Here is a 20965-nt window from a genome sequence, read left to right on the forward strand (position 1 = left end):
GAAACAAAATAATGACTATCTATAACCATCAATTACATGCAGAGATAGAAATAAATGGTTTTTTAAAGCAGTTCCTCAATGTTGTTTATTGTTTTTGAATCTTGAAGGGATCTGACTTCTTCCTTTCAGGCTCTCTCATGAGCTCATATATCTAAAACACTATTTAGAGCTTAAATTAACCTTGTTAAGGAAGTAGTAATGTTAGTATGACTTCTAAGTTAGGACAAACTCTATAGTCTCTCAGTCCCTTTCATTATTGTGGCAAAAGCATGCCCCATATCACAAGAAGACAGCTTTCTTATTTATCTCTTGACAATATCTCTTGACAAGTTTGGGATTTTTTGGTTTTTTTTTATAACAGATAAAGATGGTAGTTATAGGTGTTTATAGAAGACCAATGTAAATATAAAAAGTAATATTCATATTCAACCTCTGCACATACAAACAAATGTTTGTAGTTCCTTTCCCTCCACTTAAACACAGCTGGCTATCTACATGCGTTTAACTGAAGCAACTCTCAGATACTACCCAGTAAACTTTTTTCTCTAGTAAACTATGGTAGCTTTCTAGGAATAATCTCATTTCCCTCTAGTAATTGCAGTCACATTCAATTCTTTATCCCCAAAACTCATCACCTTTAATGTTTTCTGGTGGTCATATTGGCAATATCTTTCTACTAAACAAGAAAAAGTGTCATCCGTACGAAGATTACAGTGTCTCACACTTGACTCACGTACAATTCCTTGAGTCAGGAGTAAAACTGCTCCCTCTAGTCTATAGCCATCTACAATGCACTATAAAATACCTCCATCCATTGAAACCTATTATTTATTTAAATACCTAGTAGAAAGAATACCTTTCACACAAATGTATGACTAGAGTTAAGCCATGCAACTCTTCGCTGACTCTTGGTGGAGAATATACAGATGGGAATCACCTATTTTGCATCATATTCAATTGACCTGGATCTCCTGAACTACTATTGAGAAACACTGTAACTTTAAAAAAAAAATAAAATTCTAGAATACATAATAATCAGGGGGGTAAAGTAGTAAGAAAAATATATACAAGAAGACAGTTACATATTGAAGGAAAATAGATTTTTTTTCCTTGTCCATTATCTCATCCTAATGGAAACAGGTCAGAGATAATTGCATACAAGAGATATTTACTTCCCTCCATTGGCTGAGGGGGAGTGAGATAACTAGCACAGAAGCAGAAGTCTACAATGCCTAACATGAAGTGAGATGATATTTCACAAGAAGCATGTATTATAAGCATTTCAATTTAAAACAGCACTGGTATGCCTTTTATAACACCACTCATAAAGGTTTAGAGAAAAGTAAATAACAAAATAGGAAAGCAGCAAAACCAGATTTTAAGCTCAAATCACAAAGATAAACTTAAATGTACCAAAAGTGTTCAGCATGCATATAGAATGAAACAAAATCTTTTTTCTTCTGTACTGAGTGTAACCTTTGATATCTGTGCTTTGTGGTTTGTAAATTGAACAGATGAAATACTATCTGTAAAAATAGAATATGAAAATCTCTTCACTAGAGAAGATACTTCAGGAAAAACAGAAAGGGAACTTCCATAAGTATATTCTTAGAAAGCATTCTCTGTGTGACACCATTTTTATAAAAGTGGAAAAAATATCACACTGTAGGGAAAGAAGGGGAAAAAAAAGCAAGCTGTCCATAGCAAAGAGGTTTTAATTGGGAAAATGGAATTTGAAATGTTGTGCAGTTGAAATGTTGTGCAGTCAAAATGTTGACCCAACAATGGAAGTAGCTCTACTTTTTCATTAGATTCTCATTCACAATAGAAAAAAAATCAAGAATATTATTGCTTGAAGAAATGTGTCAAGACAGAAAGACAATATTGTCGGGAAAAGTGTGCCTGATATTCAGTGAAGATGCAGCCAGGATGTGGTGAGTATTTTGAAGTATTGTATCAATAGGCTTGACCAATTCTTAGCAAACTGTAGACTAAATCAAACATAAAATTACATTTGTCAGTATGCAGTGCAAACACATTGATTTAGGAGCTGATGAAAAGTTTGGGGTTTATCACTGGATAACTGATCAACTAAATAAATCCATCAACTGGATGCATGGGTCAAACATGGATGATCATAACGCAAAGAACAACGCATCTTGCGTTGAGCCTGCCTAGAGTGGTGTGAGATGAAATTTTCTGGGAGTTGGGGATCTCAAAATACTGCCTGCCAGCATGGGTTGAGAAGTACATGTATAAAAAATCCGAGGGAAATGAAAACACTGTTTGTGGCTTCTGTCCTTTCCCCTTTCTCTTTTCCTGCTCTTTTCCTGTCCTTTCTCCTGTTCTTTTCCTGCTCTTTTTCTATGTAAATTTTTGAATATATTTATCCTAGCTATCCTATATGCTATTCATGGCATATAATCATTACATTCTTTTGATTCTTGACTCCAGAGCAGAACTGAGTTTCTATAATAATTTCTTATAAATTAAAGCATCAGTCAGGCACATATAGCTGTTGTTGCAAATGTAGGCTGTGACTTACAGTTTTGTAGGCAAGGTTTAAATGCCCATGTAGTTAAATGCCTACCACTCACTTTTCATTTTGGTAAACCCTGGCAGCTAAAACAGGTTGTCAGTTTTTGTTACTCCTCAGTCGGGTCTATTTGCTAATCTGGTATCCCTCTTAATATATTCTCTTGCCTTTCTATTATGTGTATTCTCCAGAATAATGAAGCATTCAGTATGTCAGAACAGTCAGACATGTTTCCATTACTCCTTTCCAAAGATACTCCTTTCCAGAATATGAACAGGAGAGAAGAGATTTACAGAAAAAAACAAGCAGAGTATGCTGTCAGGTAAGTGCTAACACAGTACAGAACTAAACACACTGCCACAGGCTGTGCAAGGCACCCAGCTGCTGTCATTTACACTGAGAGAGATATGCTGAAATGCGGAGTATTGAGTTGCAGATTACAAGAAATATGACTGTGAATAACAGCAGACTTTTCCAGAAGTCTGAAAGACAGACAATAGCTGTGCTTTCATTAGTGTTTCTTCTTGCTTCTATGGCCTGTAATCTATAGTGATAGGAAACTCCGTAGATCTCCCTAACACACGTGAAAAGCGGCACATTGAAATTCCTGGTTTACACCATTTCTTGTAAAATGGTTTTCTCTCAGTTAAGTACAAAGCAGATTAGAGTCCTAGGAGGTGACAGAGGAATTGAGCTGTGCTGCAGGAGCAGAAATAAATAGCCTAAGACAGGAAGGGGAAGGAAGTCCATAACCTGGCATTACTTGTGGAACTGAAGCACCCTGTTGTTTTAATTTGCCTTACCCTCCAGACCCCCTAAGTGAACTAGAACTTACTGAGTTTCTGGAGCTCTGCATACATCAAATTGTTTCAAATTAGAACTTCATTTTAAGCCAAAAGGAGAAATTAACAAGTTTAATTAAAGCAAGATTGTAGTTCATGTCTTGAATTTATTTATTCAAAGAATTCATTGTGTGTATCTCTCTCTCTCTCTCTTTATATATATGTATATGTACGTATGCACGTATACAGTCACTACATTATGGGCATTGCATATACATATTTCTGTGTGTAGTAATACTATAGATATATATATACATACAATATATATATTATATCTATGTATATACATAGATATAGTCTATAGTGCAGTGACTTTTCCCTTTTGTTCTTTGCCATAACTCTTGCAAATGAAATAATCTACCCTTTCTACCATGGGGCTCCCCTGATTTATTTAAAAGTATTGAATTTCTAGCTGAAGTTTTAGCTAGTCTGCAAACTTTCAAGCTAAATAAAAAACTAGTAGAACTTATTTAGCACTGACTTGCTTTCCTGCCATAAATAAATGTTTATAACTTCCAGATTTGTTAGTTTAATTTCAAAACAACTGGGTGAGGCAGTAAACTTCTTTTGTAAACTGGAATTAGTATGGAAAAGCTCATTACTGCTATGTTATCTGAACCTCACACTATTAGAGTCCTTTGAAACCACTCTGAGATGCCAAGTTTGACAAGAGGTCACCTAGGTACAACTCAGACAATCTAAATTGACTGAAAACTGACTGTTGTCAGTACAGTATTTATACTTACATATTCTGTCAACAAGAGCGTTTGTTTACCCAACAAAAATTACAAATATTTCTAAGAAATCCAAAGAAATTCAAAGGGAATACCAAACCCATAAATTTAAGATAGAAGAAATGAAATAATTCAACTATCAGAATTAATATGTCTGCTGTCTCTGGAATATTTTTTTCTATTAACTACTTAAAAATGTTTGTCACAAATCTTGCTCGCTAAATTCAGCATCCATTGCTTCAGAGTAGCTACTCAGTCATATTTATATTCCAGGTTCCCAGTCTACAATTTATTCCTAAGATCTCTAGCACAGCAGGAGGAAAGTTCACGTGGACTGAAGATGTTATAATGGGAATTGAAAATAGTTAGTTCTGCCTAAAAAATAAGCCAAAGTGAGTAATCACTCTGACAGATGATCCTTGAGGATATATACTGAAAGAAAAATTTTACGCAGTAAAAAATACAGTCTAGAGTATCATATACATGCATATTTTGCTGTTCTGGCTGACTTCTCTGACTAAAAATAAACTTCTGTTAATGAACACTTCCTCTATCCATTGTTTCCTGACATGAATGCAACAGAAGTCTCTTCCTGCTTGTGTGTAAGTGAAGAGATAAGAGAAGCAGCATCGTACCAAAATCAGTTTGCAGTGAACATTTATAAAAGCATTCCTCTTTGTTCTTCTTTGAAAAATTACATAATTACAGGGTTTTTTCTATAACGATTTTTTCCTACAAATTAATGAGTGACAAACTCATATAAAGAGTTTGGAGGGACACACATGATATTTCTTTCTAGTCTGTAAGCTCTAGTGATGTGTCTAAGAAGTTCAAGGGGTTTCAATGTTTCTGGTTTATGCATGATATACATCCAGAATTTAAGACAAAAGAGAAAATAATAACATATAAAGGTCTAACAGCATAAAAGTTGGCCTCTTCTCTCCAAGTAAAGTGAAATACAGCTTATTTGAATTTTGGAAGTTACAGGTAATATATGAACAAAATACAGCATAGGACCAAGAGACCAACAATGTATGCTCTCATTATGCAGTCACTGTATTCTTATGACATCTTCTTTACATTATGGATCACCTACTTAAAAAGAAAAAATTGTCAGGCAAATCTTTTTCTAATGAATTCCAACATATGCCATTATTTTTTTCATACCAAGAATTCAATTTTAACACAGACAATATGGAAGTGTATATTTATCCACAAAAACACATTGCTGAGAAAATCTCACAGTATTCGTACCAGGGATTGCTGGTGTTGGGGCTGGCTCACTATAACACACCTGCAATCAAACCCAAAAATCTAGCACATGAGAAGTGGGGAGCTGTCTGTTTTAGTTAAATTTGACACAGCTCTGTTTCATTTATCTCCTATTCAAGAATTGTTTTAACAAAACATCAGTGTCTACAATCCTGGCACAGACATTCTGTCCTCGAAGTTAAGCTACTTTAAAGATAATTTCTAACAGCACATCTTCACTTGCCACACCAACACAGCACCAACAACAGCATTTATAAAAGTAACAGAGAGCTTTAAGGCCTTCCAAAGTTGTCCAGCTAGCCTCTGAGATGCCTTATTCCGCTTTTTGGACTTGAAAACCTTTGTTCTAAGTATTGCTGAGAGATGACAAAGTAATTTCTTATAACAGTAACATGTCCTGCTGTATACATATCTTAAATTGATGTTTCTTTCCAGGAAAAAGTGCAGAATAAATGTTCTTCATCCTCATCAGTTGAACATAGAAAACATGTCCTTAACTCCTTTTTATTTTATGTGTCCAACTAGGGTGATTTATAACAGCACCCTTAATGTTTCAGTGTCTGCTAATCATTGACTCCTACCATACCTATCACCTGTACTGTTCTTCTGAAATACAATACTTATATAAGTTATTTTGAAATATTAACTGTCCACTTCTTTTTTTTTTTTTTTTAATTCCCAGTTCTTCTTGAGTATCATGTCAGTAGTTGATAGCATGTTAATCTGTGCTGCTCCATAGCAACCATGCTAAATATGGATCAGGATCTGACTGCATTCGTTTTCAGTACACATTTTATTAGTCTGAATATTTTTTTCTACCAGCCTATGTCACTGTGTTATAAGGACTAACAGTTGCATATCTAAATCCAGATTTCACTGTAAACTGCTTAAATCATGTTCACATCTCTTGACAAATAGACCCCTGCGAACATACCATGGCTGAAAAAAACCCAGAACTGAAAAACACTATCTACTGTTTCTCTAATAGAAGAAAAATAATCTAATGAAAACGAAAAATTTATCTGGTGAATTCAAACCTGTTTATACATATTTGCTTTATTTACTCACAGTTTGGTGTATATAAAGGACAAAGTTTCCTCAACATTTCTGTTTTTAGGGATGAATACAGTAATGGGAGGGTGGGATAAAGTGAAATGGCATGCAGAGAGACTGTACAAGTTTGCAATCTCTCTCCATCACTGACACAGAATGCTTAGTGCTGTATGGTATTTTCTCAAATAACTAAGGAATTGTTATCTTGAGGCTGTCAAGCAAACCACTCCAGCAAACTTTTGCATTCTTCCAGCCTGCACAGGGATCTGCTTGGAAGGCTTCTATGGAAAACAGTCCTGTACCATAGAGTATTCCAGAAGAGTCAAGTGATTTTCAGAATCATGTCCTACAAGATCTAGAATGATCCATCCTGATGACTAGGAAATTAGGAAAGGGTGGCAGGAGGCCTTCACAGATATCCAAGGAGCTCCTTTAAAAATCCAAACTTAAAAAAGAGACATACAAGAAGTGGAAGCAGGATCATGTCACAGAGAAAGAATGTAAAAATACTGTCCACTTGCACAGGGACAATGTTAGGAAATGCCCAGCAGGAGGTGAATCTGGTAAGGGGTATGAAGGGCAACATGAAAAGCTTCTACAGATACACAAGCAATAAAGTAAGACAAGGGAAAACACAGACCCATGGCTGACACAGGTGGAACACCTGGTGACAAAGGACTTAAAAGGCTGAGGTATGCAATGTCTTCTTTGGCTTTGTCTTTACTAGTTAGACCAACTGTCAGTAATCCAAATTTCCTGAGGCAGGTGAAAAAATTAGGAGCAAACATGACTTAACCTTGGTGAAGGAACAACGGTTTAGGGAGTGTTTAATCAAACAGCACATACTTAAGTCCATGGAGCATGATGGGATGCACATGAATCTTGTGAGAACTGGTAGATGTCACTGTGAGGCCACTCTTCACTATATTTGAAAGGTCATGGCAGTTGGGAGGGATTCCTGAAGACTAGAAGAAAGCAAATGTTACTTCAGTAAGGGCAACAAGGGGGACTCAGGGATCTGTGGGCTGGTCAGTCTCACCTCAGTCCCTGTCTAGAAGCATGATGGAATTAAATCCTCTTGGATTTCCAGGTACATGAAGGACAAGAAGAGGATGAGGATTATTTTACAAATTTATGAAGGGGAAATCACATCTTACCTACCTTGTAACCTTCTACAGTGAGATGACTGACTTGGTAGATGTGGAGAGAACAGTGGATGTTGTTTATCTTGAGTTCATTAAGGCTTTAGACACAGAAATTATTGACAAACAGATGAAATACGGACTAAGCAAAAGTGACGTGCACTGAAAACTAGCTGAACTGCTGGCCTCAGAAGTTTGGGATCAGCAGCATGAAGCACAGTTGGAGGCAAGTCACTAGAGGTGCACCCAGGAGCCAATAGCGTGCCAAATTGTTTAACATATTCATTAATGATCCGGACAACTGAAGCAGAACATACACTCAGCAAGTTTCCTGATGATACAAAACAGGGAGCAGTGGCTGATACACCAGAATGTCATGCATTCCAGAGGGACCTGGACAAGTTGGAGAAAGGGGTCAACAGGAACCTAATGAAATTCAACAAAATCAAATGCCAAATCCTGCCCCTGGGAAGGAATAATCCCAGATACCAGTACAAGCTGGGAGCCAACTACCTAGAAAGCAGCTTTGCACAGAAAGTTAAGGGAGTACTGAGGGGCAAGGAGTTGGACATGAATCAGAAATGCACCCTTGCGGAAAGAACGCCAAAATCCTTCTGGGCTGCATTGTCAGTAAGTTGAAGGAGGTGATATTTACTTCTGCTCAAAACTGGTGAGGCCATACTCGGAGTGCAACGTTCAGTTCTGGGTTTCCCAGTACAAGAAACGTGGACATGTTGGAGTGAGTCCTGTGCAGAACCATGAATATTAATTAAAGAATTAAAGCATTAAAGTATCTGACATACAAAAAGAGTCTGAGAGAGCTGTGACTGTCCATGCTGTGGAAGAGAATGCTGAAGAGGATCTTACCAATGTGTACAAATACTGGGGGGAGGGTAAGGCAGGAAGATGGTGAAGTCATATTTTTAATCATGGTGCTCAGCTAAAGGGCTCCAAGTGAGATATTGGAATTTCCACTTCAACAGAAGAAGAGATTGTTTTCACTGTGAGGGCAGTCAAACAATGGACCAGGTTTCCAGGCAGGTCTGTTGCATTAAGAGCTTAGAAATTTAGCAGAAAATAAACCTTCTTGCTTTCCAGCTTGTCCTCAGAGATCAGGTAGGCTGGGTGTGGCTAGGCCTAATTTCTGATCATAACTAATTCAGCACTATAAATCCAGTCATGGTCAATAAGATCCCAGATGCACCAATAGTGTGGGTTATACTGTAAGTCTGTTCTCATTCATGATCGCAAATTCACAAATAGTGTGATTTACCAATACAACACTTCTTTAAGTCTCGTCAAGTTCAAAAGGAACTTTCATGAACACAGATTCACATATAGTAGGTTTATTGGAGCAACAGATTGTAGATTCTTTTAGAATGCTGGTGATAAATTCACTGGACCTGCAAAATATAAACGTATAGTGCAATGTAAAAGTGTTCCTGGGTATATGCTGATGCGGTCGGAGGTGCAAATCTTACCAAAGTGGTGTCCCCTGTTTTGGGGAGGAGAGAGGAGAAACCCCATCAACTTGTCTGCAGGGTAGTCATATTCTCATCCCCTGCCACTGAGGATTTCAAATGGCAATATATACTTTTGGGAAAAGTGGTGGTGAGAGTGTAGTTAAATATTCTGCTATTGCCATCATAAATGGTGGGATAGCAGCCACTTTATATGTAACTGAGGGATATCCAGAGTTACAAAGAAAGATTACAAAGACTTGTGGATCTTGCGCAAGAGTGAAACAGAACTGTGACACCTTAGTAACACTCCCTCTTTCACCTGGCTGGTTGCATTGATAAGGGTCATCCAGCTTCTGCCTAATAACCTATCACCCCCTCAGCATGCCTTTTTGCCCACAGAAATCTATTACCACATATCTTAAGGCATATATTATGAAATCCCTTCACTATATCTCCCAGCATATGACATCGCTATAGCCCTCATTCCTAGATGGCTGGAGAGTCTCCACTTCATGACGTGCCACTGTAAAAATTACCTTTGTACTTCGCTTAATTGCACTTTTTGCAAATTTTTTAGACATTGTGTCTGCAACATACATTCATTTTCTACCCAATTTTAAACAACAGCAGTATTGGTTTATAATCAGATTCATACAGAATTAAAGATTAAAATTTCTTATATGCATCGAGTTATCTGTTCAAACTGATTATATACATCTTTATGTATTTGAAGTTACTTAAATAGAGTAGGAGTAATATGAACAAACCCTAATAAACAAAAAGTAAGGAAGATGAGTTCGGCCTGTTCATTTATGTTTTCCCAAAGGCCATGTTGTAAAACATAAAGCCATTTTCAGTGCAGGTTTCAAAGCACACTAAATATCTTGGAATGAATTATGCTTTGAATTTTTATTAGTGCTCAAAATCCCTAAATCTCTAAATTTGATCTTACTGCTTTAGAGTTGAACTATATCCCTCCATGGAAGTACCTGTGCAGAACTAAATTTTGTACTTTGGTCTGACTGAGAATTTGAACCTTGGTAAGTTTTCATTTTCTCAGTCTTTATCTTCATTGCATATCTGCAGAGAAACACTGCTCAACAGTGTTTGCAAGATAGTAGGTTAAGTAAACAAAACTGAATAAAAATTTCCAATCTGTCATTCCCATGGACACTCTCTTCACCAGCTAGGGCAGACATTTCAGTGTTGATCTCAGCTGTGCTGAGATCTACGTGCACATGTCCTGTGTCAACTTCTTACAGATACCTTTTGTTCTTTATTAAGGGTTTCTCTGTTCTCTGGGAGACATTTTTAAACTACTTAATTGTTCTGGCCCTCTGAACCTTCAGTGAGGATATCCTCCTGACAATAGCACAAATCTTGGTGCATGGCCAGTCCAGTAACAGTAGGTTTTTTCCTTTGCACTACAGTATATCTCTTTAAATTTGTTATTCACCGTGCACATATTTCACATGCTCCTTTAGGAGGAATGTGCATATTCCAGCTTCTATTGTTTTAATCTTTGAATATATCAATAGGCCAAGCTGCTGTCTGTCTTGTATTAATTTATTCATTATAATTTCATGGTTTGAAAACTTTTTTTTATTTATCTTTTTATTTTAGGGATTAATACCAAGTCTTGCAGCAATCCTTCCTTCTCTGAATTTGTCTACAGTGCCAGATGTCAAGAAGAACAAAAACAGGAGAAAGTAATCTTCTCTGAGAGAGATTGTGTATATAAAGTTGTGGTGAGCAGATATCTACTCCACAGTGGACCTCCATGGACTGGTAGGGGTACACCATGGGCTGCAGGGGAATCTCTGCTCTGGTACCTGGAGCACCTCAGTCTTCTCCATTTGTACTGACCTTGGTGTCTGCAGAGCTGTTATGCAGAAGTAGTTTTTTACCCCTTCTTAAATATGCTATCACAAAGATGTTACCAAAACCACTGACTGGCCCAGCTTTGGACAGTGGCAGGTCCACCTTGGAGCTGGCTGCATCTGGCTCTGTCCAATATGGGGGCAGCTTCTGATACTTCTGGCAGATGCCACCCCTGCAGCTCCCTCCCCATTAAAACCTTGTCACATAAACCCAATATATTTGGGCATAATCCAGCACCTGCATATCTAGAGAGTCACTTCAGACCTTAGGTAGTGTATGCCCTGTTAATTCACAAACATAGGGTCCTACTTTGATAATATTTGTACTTGGTCAGATCCCAGTCATAATTTTGTCTTCCATAAGCTTAGGTCAGTGTTCTATCATATTCAAATCATTAATGTCTTCTACTGAGTTAACTGAAACTTTGTGAACTCATTCAGTGTAACGTGACAGTCAAAAATAAAGCTGCCTCTTTCCATTCAATTGGCCAGCCATGATCCATTGGTCATCTCTCACAACTTTCAATAAAATCAGTGTTGATGTTTCAGTTAAGTCTTAGTATGCCATGATTCATATAAACTACTCCTTTCTTTGTTCTTAAAAAAAGTTTCTGTATCTATTTTTGCAGTTCACAAACACTCATACACACACATAAATATGTAAACATATATATTTTTATATAACCATATTATGCTTTGATGGGAGAAAAACTTTTACTCAAGAGAATTATATATACATATATATATACACACTAAAGTTTTCTTTCCTGAATTAGTCCTTGTTTAGCCTTAAGATCTTTAGCAATTGAATGATGTTCCAGAGGCATATTAAACTATATGGTTGAAGTATGAAATAAGTGTTTGAGTTAACTTGAATATGCCAGACAAATTCTAACTTAGTCAATTACACCTTCTATTACACCTTCTGTCTCAGCTCCATATTTTTATGTCTGAGTGAATGATTATGGAAAATGTAAAGAGGTGTTTGTAAAGTTAATTGTAAGCACATCTTTGGATTAAAGGCTAAAAATATAATTAAACTGAAAAGTACACAAGGGGGCTGGCATAATATTGCAGAGGCAAATTTATTTATGGTATTTCCTAAATTTTATGAGTAACCCTTTGCAACTGAATAATGATATATGAACAGAGGTGCTCATAGGTGGATGAAATATAAGGTAAAGATTATTCTTTTATGGAACCAGACGTGCAAGTTCTACTTGTCCTGGAATTCAAAATGTTTTAATTCTCAGATCAGCTAAAATTGAAATTGGAAATGACAATAGGGACATGTTTTGTGTTTAAAGAACAAAGGCAATGTTAGCTTTTAGAACAGAGAGCAAGGTACCGCCTAAACTAACTGTATCCTTAAAGATGCCAGACACAATTCTAGGAAGTTTGTAAAAATATCCATTTTTAAAAAAGAATTATGTATAGAACATCAAAGAAAAAAATCTTGCCAAGATTTTAATTAACTTCTGCAAATAATGAAACCTGTATTTCATTTAGACATTTTTAATTTGCCTGTTATTACACCTAACAAATATATTCACATGTATACAGTTGCCAATGTAACTGTTTCTGCATAAGTAATGTAGCCATGGCATATCTGCATGTATTTTCAAAATATAAGTCCTACCATCTCAATTATTTGGATTAATTTTCACATGAAAGCTATACTTTTCAGTTGTCCCATACAACAGAAATTTGATTTTTAAAGGAGAAATCAGAAATCCTTCAATTTCTGCAATTACTCTATTCCCCATTCTCTAAAAATATGTCCTTTCATGTTGACAGTAATGGGATCATACTAATTCAGCTTCTAGACAACTTTGTGAAAGAAAATTACTGTTATATATGACATAATCAAAGAATGACAGAACCATAGAATGGCCTGGGTTGGAAGGGACCTTAATGACTTGACAGGTTACAAGTATGGCAGCTGCACTTGTATGTCCTTCATTTGCACAGAAGGTTGAGGGAAACATGACTTTTCTTGGAGAGAAGTTTAGACAACTGTTGGCTCTAAAGCTTGAAGAGAGACTAGACAATAATGTTGAGGCACCAAATTTTGCCTCATTCAGGTGAACTGTAGGCTTCGATCACTTCTTAAATGACATCTGTCTGATACACTTGGACTAGAAGATTTAATCGCTTTGACTCATCTCACTAGCACATTGTTTCTAATGTTCAAAACAGATCAGATCTAACATCCACTTCCCATACCAGCTTCCCATTAAAAAACCCCATCAGTAACATGCAGAGGTTCAGAGAATCCTAGAATGGTTTGGGTTGGAAGCGACCTTAAATATCATTTCCTCCCAACACCCCTGCCATAGGCAAGGACACCTTACACTTTACCAGGTTGCTCAAAGCCCCACCCAGCCTGGCCTTGAACACTATCATGGGTGGGGCATCCACAACTTCTCCAGGCCGAACAACCCTAACTCTCTCAGCATGTCTTCAGAGGATGGGTGCTCCAGCCCTCTGAACATCTTCATGTCCCTCATCTGGACTTGCTGCAACAGTTCCACATCCTCCTTACATTGAAGGCCCCAGAGCTGGACACAGTACTCCAGGTAGGGACTTATGAGAGCAGAGAAGGGAGAATCACCTTGCTTGACCTACTGATTACTAACAGCTTAATATTACTGCTTAATATTATACTAAAAAGATGGCTGTGATATTAAGTTTTGGTTTTGTTTTTTTTTTTGTTTGTTTGTTTGTTTGGTTGGTTGGTTTTTTTAAATTTTTTTTCTGAGTAAAACATCATCTTAATTTAATTTAAAGACAGACCCAATAACCAAATTATAAACCAGTACAACAAATAACTACAGGTTAATAAAAGTATTAAATTGTCATATATTTAATTAAATATTAATTCAATTTAATTAAGGTTGTCAAAGAAGAGGCTCTAATTGTAATGTTTAGGTAATGGTCATTTAAAAATAAAATATTATTGACAAAGAAAAGATATAGCATTCATTAGCAGGGCTAATACATTCTGCCTTTGACTCAGTCTTGGCCATGAGACTTCATCTATCTAATCCTCTGTAAAATCCTTCACAGTAACACCTACATGAAAAAACAAACATGAATATTTCAGTTTAAAAATTCTTCATTTCATAGAATCATATTTCCTTTGGTCTTCAATAATCCTTAGGTGTTAGGTTTTTTAAAAAAATCTTAATTCATTTTTCTTCTTCTGGAAACCATACAAGCAAACAAAAGAATTGTAATGTTTCTTCATGCAGAAACACTTGTTATTATAAAGGAAATAAAATGTTTTGTCAAAAAGCTTAATAAAGGCCTCTGAGTGCAAGAGATAAGAATTTAGCAATGTCAAGAATAGTAATTAGTAGCCTTCCTTACAAAATGAACCAATAATAAGTAAACGGGGTATAGGTTTTTAAGTGATTCTTAACTGATTTTGTTTGGTAATAATTAGTCAAAATCCTGAATTTTTTCTCATATCTCTTTTTTCTTATTTCCATTTATTTTGTTCTCATAATATTCATTAAGCCAGCATTTGAACGTGAAAAGATGATTTAAAGTGCTGTGCATCTTCTCATCTGCGCTGCTATCTGATTCTTTTGGTGCCAGTAAATGACTATGTCAGAGTGCAGATCTTCTGATAGACATCATGTATCTTCTCTATGTCCAAGAGACTGGAGTCTATGTGATAAGCAGTCCCAGCATTTTAAAAGTATTTAAAATACTGTTCAGAAAAACATAATCTCAGTTTTTAAAAAGTATTATTAATTTACAGAGTAAGATTTTTTTAACAAGATCATCAGATACAATTCTGATTAAATCCCTTGTGTTTCATGTGATTACTTCTTTTCCCAACACATTCAGTCAGCTAGGTTTACAGTGAGAAGCAGCAGGTAAGAATAAGGTAAAATACATAAAAAATAAAAAGAAAAATAAAATCCCAGGACCCTAAAATAAGAAATTTTGTAGCTGTATTTAATAAAGCGTTTAAGAACAGAAATATAAACCTCATTTTTATTTCAAAGGATGGAAAAGTAAAATTTATCTTTCATTTTCTATAAATAAAAAATAACCATTAACTACATAATTAACATGTAATGCAAAACAGTCTCAGCTCTGTTGTCAATCTGCTCATCTCTGGAAGGTTGTTATGTGCAAGCACACTACAGTCTGCTGTAAGAATTTAGAGTCTCAACATGCTGGAAGTACTAAAGTCCTCACATTTTCTTATTTAACAAAATTATAAATCTGAAGTATCATTATGCAGTCACAGTGCCAGCCATCAGCCTAGCTTATGCTTAGTTAAAGAGGGTTTCTATATAGCTTCTGAAATTGTGGCCTAGAAGTAGCTCTTATTAGAACTATTAACAGATTACTATTTTTTTTATTGCAGGTCTAATTCATCATTCACTAAAATATGCACTCCCCAATGACCCTTCTAAGAATCAAATAAATTTCTGAGTCCTTTTAGACTATAAAATTCAGATATTAGATAGTTTTTTAATACTGGTTTTCTTTAAAATTTCTTAGAAACTAAGTTATCCTAACAATCTTAACACAATTTGGTAATAATGCACTGCATTAATGAAGTCCTTATTAACAGGAATGAGTCAAATGTGATTTCTAATCCCAGTTCCAATGACTGCTTAATATGAAATACTGAAGCATTCCTTGGAAGCAAACATCGGTCTGCTTTGTGGTAAGTGAATGTACTGACCAACTGACTCACCATGATTTAACTAATACTTTCTTGCAAGACAAGTAGTGCAAAAAAGATAGACATTTTTTTGTCTATCCCTTCTGTTCCTTCTGTTTGCATGGTCCTAAGGTTTTAAATCTTTAAGGGCTGAAATTTAAGTTTGTTAGTGAAAAGGAAAAATGCATGACAGGTTAGAGATGAGCTTTATTGAGAATGTCCATGATAGCCATAGCACTAGAGCAGAGCAAGTCATCAAATGGACTGGTTCTGTACTGGCTCTGAGACTGGGGGAAATTAAATATTTGCTCCTCTTTATACCTTGTAGACAGATACAATCATTGGAACATAACCTCAAGGTGAGAGTCTCAGACTGGTATCTGGGCAATATTTAACATCGTTTGGTATTTAACTGAGGATTTGTGTTTCTGTGCTCCATACCAGATGAATGTGGAACACTGAATTCATCAATTCATTTCAGCTTTTTGATTTTGAGCATTATCTTCTGATATCAGAAAATTAATCCTGCTGATGATCACATCATTAATTTAGATTTTACAAAGAATGTATTTTGTTTCCCTAAAAAAATAATCAGCTTGTACAAAATAATTGTCATGTTTAAAAATCACCACGGGACACTGCCAGGAAAAATCAGACAATTTAAATTTCTAGCAAGACTAGGTTATAGAGAGGATGGCATTGAGAAAGTTGCCTAAACTCTATCTTCGCTTTTTAGATAAGATAGATTTGTCATATGCACATACACCATAAAAAAATTAGCAGATGAAATACATAGTTAATGCTGTTGGTATTAATTTCAGGGTTGCTTTTCAATTAAAACTTCTGATCACTATTTCAGGCAGAGCACAGATTCTGTTAGCAGAACATTAGGAAATGCTTTGTAATAAATCTAAATACTATATTCGGATTCCATTTAACATCAATATCAATTATATTATTTGATTTAAAGGCCTGTGCAGGAGGATCATCTTATCTCAAAAGTCTACCAAATTCACTATTTTAAGTGGAAATGATTAGCTGGAGTCGATAATAAACAATAGGCCTTAGACATGATGCAAAAGTTTTAAAGCTGTACAGAATACAGAGAGCAGAGTAGAAATCCAGCTGGATGACTTTTGATGTTTGATACACTTAGTTTCTTCAGTGCTCAACAATCAAATACATTATAACAAATAAAAGTTCAAAGATACTGAAAAGTACTTCTGGAAATAATAAAAGACCAGAACTTTGAAGACAGAAACAGAACTAAATGAAATATACCACATGTAGAATTTGTAGAAAAAACAAGATCTGAAAACAAAGTCAGTTATTTGCTAAAGACTTGGGATCCACTTACACAAAATGTAATTAAATTATAGTTAGTTAAAAGAAAAGTTGCTCTATCCAGAAGTTGAAATAGGATGAGAAAAGCCAAAGAAAATGACATTTTTTAAATTCATATAGCAAAATCTTTCGAATAATGAAAGTAAAGTTCTATTATTTCTTAATTTCTACTCAAAGAGGGCAGAAATACATGGTCTAAAGTGACTCAAAAGACAAATATTTATCAAGAAAGAAAAGAGCCTCATTTCATATCTGTTGGGAGATGAATCAAAACAAATCCTTTCATGAAATGAGTGTTTCCTGCAAAAGTGCATTATGTGCTGGGTTCTCTCTTAAAAATGTCAACTATATGTACTATGTATGGCTACACGCTACTCTCAGAGTCTGCTATCATTTATTCTAAACTGGCATAGAAAGAGGCATTTTGATGATAAGCACTGAGTAAATTTGTCGCCCAAATTAGTACTAACACATAGACTAAAGAGAAAAAAAAAAAAGTCAGACCATGCAAAAAAAAACCCAAACAAAACAAAACAAACAAAAAAACCCCCCCAAAACCCCCAAACAAAGAAACAAACAAACAAAAAACCCAGTGCCAGCTGGGCTGCTAAAAATATTTCCTGAAAATAGTCTGGGAGTTGGAACTACTGGGAGCAGATTGGGGAGCGTTCACTACTCACCTACACAGATTTAAGAGATGCAACATAAAGAGAAGCAAGTTACACACACCTCTTAGGAACAGCTACTTTACTAATAAGAACATAAGAAAATAAAAGAAACAGTCTAAATAAATTCATTTAAATTTGAACACAAAAGAAACCCCTCCCAAAGTCTTAGTTATCACTACTATGGTATTTTCTGATTGTCCAATTCACAAAGATCTTCTAACAGAGATTACAGTTTCAGGATGTCAGAACAAGAATTAATCTTATCTCCTACAAAAAAAAAGATCAAAGTTTATTTCTCCATCACCTATAGCAAGTCTTCCCTAAGTTCAGCAATTAAAAATCTTGTAGCATTGGAAGCTAACTTCAGTCTTGTTTAAAAATTATTGATAGAAAAATTAAAGTTAATACCTCCTTAACAGCACTAAGTTGAATTCTTTATCTAATAAGTAAGACTGAGTAAATTAGTATGTTCCATTTTTGGTACTGTACCATGGCGTCTTTCTTCCCTTCTGTTGTTTTGCTACTTATGGCTTGCTAATGAAAACTGATCTCAGTGCTGAAGTGCACGAACAAAGATTGTGCAGTACAGTAAATAGGAAATCAGGAAGCAAAACCAGATTCATTATTCAGCTTTCTCCAAGGTCTCATCAAAGATGAAAGGTGTTTCTGGGACTTCGCTGTACACAGATAATAGTCTCCTACATTTTTCAGTTTTCAAGACTTTAATGGGAATAAGCTTTAGTGTATTCTTGACTTTTTTTAATACAAAATCCTCTACCGCAGAAAATGGTGTTTGTTTCTTTTCCACTGGGATTTAATAAATTATCCTTAATATCCTTAATGTTTTAGCTATTTTTTGTTTAATTCATATTCTTCAATTGTTAGGATGTAAAAGTAATTAAAACTTTATTTGGCAAAAAAAATATTTTAATGTAAAAAATTAGAGAGTCTTTCTTTATCTTTTTCTTAGTGGTAACTAATCACAGTACCTTAGTACCTTCCTATATTTGCACATAAACCACTAACTTTCATGTAAAAGAGGTATCCAACTTGTATTACACAATTTTACATGTAAATATCTGTAAATAAACATAACAATAACATTTATTTTGATATATGAAATATTGGCAAATGCCACTATCTTTCTCCCTGACTCAATGTTTAGAAAGTATTGTAGGATATTATGGGTTTATCTCAGAAGAAACTGAGTCGTGATTTCTTGTGACTACTAAAATCAGAACAGCAGAAGTAGAACATGAGAAGTGATGTAAGAGTTTGTTATCTATATTCAGAGACAGATACTTGTTTATCCATTTAACCGTAGTTGCTGAAATGGAAATTTTTTGTAAGTATTTCTTAACATTTACTGGTTATACAACTGATGTTCTTTTTCTTTCAGATTTGGATTATAGTGCATCACTGTATTTTAATGCATACATATTTTCATAGCATACTTGACATCAATTACCAAGTAAATCTTGCTAATGGCCCAAATCAACGTAACTTCAAAACTCCAACTTACTTCTTTTGGGTTTCTTCAGACTAGCAGGATTTAGAAGAAGAATGTAGCCCAAACTAATGAACCTGTAACACAGACAACAAGTATTTTTATCTGCAAGTAGAAGACAGGCTTGACATTACCAAGATATCATGTGAAATACTGCAATCATAAGGGTTTTACTGAATAGCACTGAGAACCTAGCATGTGTGCCTTCAAACTATATGGTTCAGTCAAAGTACCTTTAGAATTCAGATTTATGACTAAAGGCTAGCTTTCAGTGAAGGCAAAAGATATTCACACATGACATTTCCAATAAACATACAAAGCTCCTGAAAACTAAGATTCTACTTTGACAGAATTTGTTTACTTTTTGAAAGTACTTTCCAGTAAATGGGAAGATTTTGGCTTTGACTCTCCTCGTATGTTTTTGGCTACTTCACTGCTAAGAGAATCAGCAAATCTCTGAAGAAGATCTGATTAACAAGGTCATTCACAAGCTTATTCACAAGGTCAATTACCAGGTTATTACAAGATTGGTGGACACACTGCTTCCAGCAATGCAGCTTTTCTGAACCTGCTGCGCATCCACCAAACATCCTGGCAGATTTTCCCTATCCCAGTGAGACTGCTGTGTTGACATTGTTCAAAATCAATTGAACCTTCAAAAGTTCATTTGAACAAAACACAAAGCTCTATAAACTGGCTTTTTAAAAAATGCTTTACTTAAGAATATTTGTTATTCATTTTACAGTCAAATAACTAAAATATGACTCATATGAATAGCATAAATAATTTTCCTACGACCCTTGATATAATTAACTCTCTTTTTAAACATAAATTTTCTGAAGCAGGGGAGTAATTTTTAAACTATCGATATGCAGCTACCTCTTGTACAGTGGGAATATTTTTTAATTGAAATTACTTATTTTTATTCACTGATTTTCCTAAGTGATTTTTTCCTCATCTACCACTTCTTGTATGATAACAGTGGTCCAGTAAGAATGTTGGTGTCATGGGTTCCAGAGTATTTCACAACCTGCCTTTAGAATACATGCACATGTTCTGTTCTCTGCGATATAAGCAGACATCACTACTATCAAGAAAGAAAAGACCAATGCACTGACATCAATAGATACAAAGCAGAGATTTCTTTGGAATTTCATTAATTTCTCCTTAGTTCCATTGTGAGTAGAAAATTCTATCTTCTAAAATTCATTGAAGGCAAAAGTCACGACAACTTCATTCTTTTTATAAGTTTTAACCTCTTTAATGCAAGTTACATATACAAAATGGACATGGAATACAGTTCTGTTCAGAATAAAAAGGTATTTTGGACTTCATTCAGTTCACTAGCCAGTATTTCAAGGATCAGTCTACTGGAAAAGATTTTACCAAAATTTTTCACGGAGGGCAGTATCTCATACTAATTTTTTAAAACATTTGACCTTAAAACCTAAGAACTTTTATTTTAGTCATGTAACAGTGTAAAAAGAAAGAAAACCAAAGGTCACATCTTCAGTGTTTGCTTCTGATCATTCAAAAGAAGCCTAGTGTTTACTCTAACAACCTGAGATCTCATAGACCTACCAGAAAAATGATCTGTTATGAAATCAGAAGTGTTGACCTCTACAAATCCAAAGTAAAAGCTGAATCTTCAGTAAGGTCAAATAAACATAGTGATTATAAAGGTCCTTTGAAGAGTTTAACATTTTGCATACTGTTCTGAAATATGTACTACTAGCAGCACTAATTATGAACAGGCTAACTGTAACAAATTATGAACCAACACATTTTCAGCAGTCATCATTCAGGTCTCTTTGGAAAGTATTCCTCAGATGCT

At 35.2% G+C, this 20965-nt stretch overlaps 1 protein-coding gene across 2 annotated transcripts in view; it reads right to left on the minus strand.

Moving 5' to 3' along the window:
• Positions 1–17636: 17636 nt before the first annotated feature.
• Positions 17637–20965, minus strand: part of TMTC3 (transmembrane and tetratricopeptide repeat containing 3) — a 48043-nt gene continuing 44714 nt past the window's right edge. For both annotated transcript variants that reach the window (XR_003530327.1, XR_003530326.1), the window contains 2 exons: positions 19147–19208; positions 17637–17706 (listed from right to left, as the gene is read on the minus strand). The gene's annotated coding sequence lies outside the window, so the exon portion shown is untranslated. The remainder of the gene's footprint in view (positions 17707–19146; positions 19209–20965) is intronic.

Source organism: Corapipo altera, unplaced genomic scaffold (genome assembly GCF_003945725.1).
Source record: "Corapipo altera isolate COAL_440 unplaced genomic scaffold, ASM394572v1 1, whole genome shotgun sequence".
Taxonomy (NCBI): domain Eukaryota; kingdom Metazoa; phylum Chordata; class Aves; order Passeriformes; family Pipridae; genus Corapipo; species Corapipo altera.